The following is a 6,644-nucleotide window of genomic DNA, read 5'->3' as shown; positions in this document are numbered from 1 at the left end:
TCACACGCCTCCGTAGATTCTTCATAAACATCATTTCTTGTGGAATGGTAATATTCCATACATTTATGTGCCATAATTACTTTACCTTTTTATCAATCCATGCACATATACTTTATTCACAATTTTACTGCTACAAAAGTAGCACTAAATATTTTACTATATATAAAAATTTTCTTTCAAAAACATTTTTAAAAAACATCTCATTGGGTTGTTTGTGTATCTGTAAATGTGCCAAGGTTAAAGGGTCTGGAAATTTTCGTCCCTTTCTTAAAATAATGTATTGCTCTTTAAAAATGATTAATACAATTACATTATAAATCTAGCTGACTTGAGGCAATTCACATTTATGATTTCATCATTTTGTTTTTCTCTTTGAGATTTCATGTGTCTATACATTTTAAATATCTTTCTTAAATATGTCATAGTGATAGAGTTTTTCCTCTTATTTTGCCTAAGATCTTTTTCTTTTTATTGGGGAAATTAAATCTAATCACTTCTTAGGGTCATGATTATTAAGTCTACAAACACGCAAATTTATGCAAATATAGTTACATGTACTTGATGGGAGAAAACCCAAAAGTAGAAATGAGAAAGCCCCTCTTCTTTGGGGAATGGTGCTGAGTGGTTTAAGAGTGAAGGTTCTTAGGTTTAATTCATAAAATATTCATTAAAAACTTTAAATTATTTGGGATCTGTATTGTTTTTATTTAGATTAAAACATGATCATTCTATATCATTTTGTTGGAGAAAATCGAAAGTCCACAGAAAATGTAGTTCTCCATCTTTCTAGTCATATGAACCAGAATTCTTCTTAGACAGTTTTCATAATCAATACTTTGCAATAGATTTTGAGATTTATTAATAAGAACTTCACTACATTTTAATCATTTCTATTGATATTTATTAAGTTTTATTATTCCCCACGAATTGTGTAGCTTCATCAGGTTTACATAATGTCCCCCTACTTCTCTTGGTATAACATTTTGAATTGACTTGATGTACTTATAACTATTAAAAATTTCTCCTATTGTTTAGCTTTTCCTTTATTAAATAAAACTTTCTGGGAAAGCTGGTAAACAGGTTATTAGAAATAGATTTTAAACCTCATTCCAAAAGTACACACATTACATATATAACCAGGCATGCAAAAATATGGGAGAATACAAAGCCATATTTTTCACAAGTATAGGTAAAGAAAGAACTCATAGCAAGCAATAGGAGAATGGACATTATTTAATACAAAATAAATAACTTTGATTAAATAAAATTGAAATGATCTTCTGCAAGCAAAATTCATGTAGCTGTGTTAGACAAAACCACAGTATTTCCTTTAGCACCTTCTATCTAATTCTCTTTCTTAAGCTCTCAAGCAGCAAACAATAATGTTGAAGTTTGGCATGTCAAACTTTTTTTTTTTAATTTAAATTTATTTATTTAACATATTTGGTTTTCAGCATTGATTTTCACAACAGTTTGAATTACAAATTTTCTCCCCATTTCTACCCTCCCCCCCCACTCCAAGATGGCGTATATTCTGATTGCCCTGTTCCACAGTCAGCCCTCCCCTCTATCACCCCCCTCCTCTCTCATCCCCTTTTCCCTTCTTTTCTTGTAGGGCAAGATAAATTTCTACACCCCATTGCCTGTGTATCTTATTTTTTAGTTGCATGCAAAAACTTTTTTTTTGAACATCTGATTTTAAAACTTTGAGTTCCAAATTCTCTCCCCTCTTCCCTTCCCACCCAACTGTAGCTGCCCCGCCTCCGCTGCCCCCGGGGCTGGAAGCCGAATCGAGAACTCCTTCCACTCCCGCAGCTTTTCCCACTAACCTTCTCCACAGTCTTTGGTGTTTGTGGGTCGAGGGGTCTGGTAACTGCCGCAGCTCACTGAATCAGGGCGCTAGGGGCCCCATCCGCCCGACTCCAAGTTTGGTTGTTCCACGCCGCTCAGGCTGGGCTCTGCTCCACTCCGTTCCCAGCTCCCAGCTCCCAGCTCCCAGCTCCATGTGGAATAGACCTCACCCAGAGACCATCCAGGCTGTCCTGGGCTGGAGCCCTGCTTCCCTCTGCTGTTCTGTGGGTTCTGCCATTCTAGAATTGGTTCAGAGCCATTTTTTATAGGTTTTTGGAGGGACTCTGTACGGAGCTCACTCTAGTCTCTGCTTACCAGCCGCCATCTTGGCTCCACCCCGGCATGTCAAACTTTTAAATATTGTAGATGGGTATCATGAATCCATAGGTAAAGATCATATGGCTCAAGTTACTTCAATTTTCTTTTGACTTAGAAATCACATGTAAAAGGTCCTTTTTGGTGATGACATGCAACTGATTCAGGTTTGGTCGCTTGAACTTGGTCAGGACAATCAAATGTTTTCTTTCCATGTTGTCAATTATGTTGAATTTTTATTCCCTGTTACCAATTAAAAAGAAGCTACTTTGGTCTGGAGGTTATTCTCAGGGAAAAGACAAACAAACAAACAGGTGAATAGTTCTTTCTTCTTGCTGGTGCCAATTATCTTCACTACATCCACTCATAAACATCAATTGTGCCTATTAATTCTTTGTTCATCTTTCTGTTAATTCAGTACAATTCCTCAAAGACTAGTAGTTCTGACAGTGTACATGCTTGCATAATTCCTATGCCAATATAAACCACAACCTGATTACATATTAGTAGATGATCATTGTAAGTAGTAACACACACACAGAAATAATTTCATTGCAAATCTTTTTGAGATATGCCTTTCCAAATTTAGCTTAGTTGTTTCTTAGATTAAATCATTCATCTCCAGGTTCTTATTAAAGCACTTCCAGCTTCTTAGGTCTTAATAAAGAGTGCATTTCCCTAGTATAATCTTTGAGAATACGTTTTCTCTATGCTAAACTATTCCTCCAAACATTGAAAGCCACAGCAACTACACTAAAAATAGCCATGATGTTGATCATGGCTTTCATTCCCTACATCTGCTCATTTGAGTTCTAGCATTCTTAATGTTATTTTTACAGGAACATGACACTTATTTGTATTCATCCCTTGCATCTATCTTTAGTACACACCTTCTAAAAAATGATCAATAGGTTTCCTGTGCATTCACATCAATCTCTTAAGAGAGGTGACCCTTTCCCCCCATTGAAAATATTCATGTTTCTGTTATCGGAATTTAATTTTTCACAGTATCTCATCCTTTTTCTTTGAAGATTTTAAACAGAGAGGATTTACTTTCTCATTCTAAAGAGTTTAAAACCCACTCTATTGAAATTTGTCTTTTACATTTGATACTTTTTTCATATCTTTTAAAATATCTAAGAGAGAGTGATCACTTCTTTCCAATGTCCTGTCATTTCTTCTTTGATAATCATTTCATCCATCTAGAATAACAATGACCCTCATTATTTCCTCCTTTTTTTGAAAAAAAGTCTTTAAAACTGGTAAAAATATATATCATGAACTCTGTTTTTAAAACTGAGAAAATTCTTGTAGACATCTGGATCGTTGCAGTCATGTATTATTACCTAATCCTGCCTCTGTGTCACGTTGGTGACATGTTTGGTTACCTCATCATCCATTTTCTTTTTTTACTCATGTTAAATTATTTATTCGTACTTTAATATTACATCTTTTTTACATAATAAAGCATGCACAGTTTTCTATGTTAGCATGATGTTTCATTTTTCATGATAAGACATGAAATAGAAGTGGGTTGTATAGTGGGATGTATAGATATATAAAGGATGAACAATGAAAGGTATGAAGTCAGGGTAAAAGAGGAATTAATGTATAATTCGTAGGAATGTGAATCAGAATGACCACCCTTGTTAAAATAATTGGGAGTAAAATGACAATTGTGTGTGTATACACATACACATATAAATATATGTCCACACAATGCACATACATACATGTGCACAGTCATAAAAATATGAATGTGAGTATAGGCATACACATATGTGTGTACATAAATATTTACATGTATACAAGCATGCAGTTACAGTTTGATTTTGTAAATAGTTCAGAATAAAGATGGTAAAAGAGACTAGCTATTTTTGTCACCTCTGTTTGACACAAACTTGCCTTCCAAATTTTAATGTAGATGGATTTTATTTTAAAAAAAAAGATAAAAATATTAAAAACAATTTTTACTTGTCCTAAAATTAATTTTGTTATTCATTGTTCAACATGTATTTTGTTTTGTTTTGTTTTGCCTAAGGGCCTGACAAAGAAGTCTCAATTCCATTACTTGTACCAAAAGGGCTCCCAAAAATGAACTGCTTCATTCTTCCTGGATGACTTGAATATCTTGACCAAATCAAAGGAAATATAGGAGTGGTCAAGTAATTGACAAACTCTCAGAGTTCTGAATTATCTTTTCTGTTATTACAAATAAATACATCATTCCCTTTGATAATCAATCCAGAGATGGAAAAGATCTCAGAGGCTATTTAGTCCTATTCTCATTTTACTGATGAAGAAACTGAGATCAAGGGATGTGAGGTGATCTGCCCAAGGTCACATTGGTAGTAGGTCTCAGAGTTGGCATTTTAATATAGGTTGTGTTATTTGGTGGGTACTATTCTTTCCATTATACCACATTGCCTCCCACTTGTTATAATGGAGTTGAGGGAGAAAGACTAAATTTTGTTACATTATGAAAAAAATTGATCTCGTTAAGAATGATTTTTAATAATGATAGTTTTAATTTTGAAAATGAAAGGCAATGTTATAAGTAACATATATAATGTCACCTGGTGACAGTTGTTTTCCCCCCAAAAAATAGTGCATTTGGAGTCAGAAGACCTGAGTTTAAGCCCAACTCAGTCATTTACTGATTGTGATTCTGAATAGGAACAAATAAATAAAGAAATCCTTCTATACCTTGAAATCTCCCCTTACTCATCTGTAAAATATATTTCTAACACTTGGATTACCCAACTCCTAGGGTTCCTGGGAGAAGGTGCTTTGTGAAGTAGAAGTTCTTTGTAAAGCAGAATATTTCTACATATTTCTTTTCCTTTCAAATATCTAAGCAAAATAAATTGGGGTTTTTAATTTTTTTAAATCAAGAAAGCAAAAATCTCAAATTTTAAAGAGAAATGCAAACTTTTTGCCAAATTGCTGCTTAAAAACTTACTCCCTCCACCTTCTTGTCTTACACATCCCTTTCTGAATAATTGCACTTAGCACTAAGAATCAACAGCATGATGCCAATTTTATTATAGTGATTTGAATTACAAGGTACATTTGTAAAAAAAAAAGTTATTTTATTTCATTATTTATCTTTTTTTTTCTCTTTTGAAAATCCAAAATATAAGATGGTAAGGAAAAAGTCTGATTTTTTTTCCCTATTAAGTCCTCTAATGCATTCAGTCTGTGATTCCAAAGTAAATCAAACAAATGTCATTAGTGATGCAAATATTTGTAGCTGGAAAATCAAAACATGGATTCCCTTCAAAGCTGCTGCTCTATGGAGGATTGACAACTTTCTCACAGAAAATGGCCCCAGAATGGTGGTATTTGATGAACTCCACTAGAGAAAAGAAAACAATTAACAGTACCTGTATACTTTTCTTTTTCACAGTCTTAACTGAAAAAAAATATAGATATATTTCAAAAGTATCTTGGTATTTAAATCACTTACAGAATTTTTATACTGAAAATATATGACAATATGTACTATCCTATTTTATTATTCCAGGAGAAGTTAATGTGTTTGACTTCTAAACTTTGAAGAGAAACTTCAAGAGGGGAAGCCCAAAGATGGAGAGAAAATGGAGAAAGAATTAAAAGCACTATTATTCTAACTATTCTAGAATATCCATTAAAGACCAATGACATTTTAAAGTAATAAATCCTTTTCCACAATTGTCTTAAAGAGTAGATTCTGACTGACCATAATTCCAATCAATGAATAAATAAGTGAGTAAATAGGTAAAGGAATAAATGGTTAGATAAATAGAAAAGAGAAGACTAATTCCTTCAATATTTGGACTTACATTTTATTAATCTCTTTCATTGCTGTTTTCAGTAGTAACTTTATTAAATTCACAGCTGTTAAATAATAAAGAAGACAAAGAATACGAAGTTTTTTCTGACTTGGTCCCAAAGGGAAAAACTAGGAGGAATGAGTGGAGATACAATAAAACATTTAAATTTGATGTGAGGGAAAGCAAAGTAACAAACAAAACTCACCACCTATGACTGAGACCTAAGCAAAAGTGGAATTAAGCGCTTGAAAATATGATTTTCTTTACTTTAGGTCTTCAAGGAAAGATTAGATGTCCATGATCAGGGTAATTTATACAAGGCATTCTTATATTTTTGGATTTGTACAGGTAGTCTCTGAACTTCTTTACGACACTGAAATTCTATGATTTTGGAATCTATCCTAATGACCTAAACACCAGAATAATAGCATTAATTCTGTAAGCTTTGTGAAGGGGACTGATTGACTTCAGTTTTTGTTTCCACCAAGTCTAGCACTGTACCTGATATTTAATAAAGATGTAAAAAAAAAAGCTTTTGGAATTTAGTTGAATTTTCAATCCATAAATGAATAACAAGCATAAGAAGCTATTTAAGGTTTTGTTGCCATTAGGGACTGATATTAGGCTCATTTTTTAAAATCATTAACTTATCTCCAGATTTCT

The sequence above is a fragment of the Trichosurus vulpecula genome, chromosome 5, assembly GCF_011100635.1.
Source record: "Trichosurus vulpecula isolate mTriVul1 chromosome 5, mTriVul1.pri, whole genome shotgun sequence".
Classification (NCBI taxonomy): domain Eukaryota; kingdom Metazoa; phylum Chordata; class Mammalia; order Diprotodontia; family Phalangeridae; genus Trichosurus; species Trichosurus vulpecula.
This window is presented reverse-complemented; position numbering follows the sequence as displayed.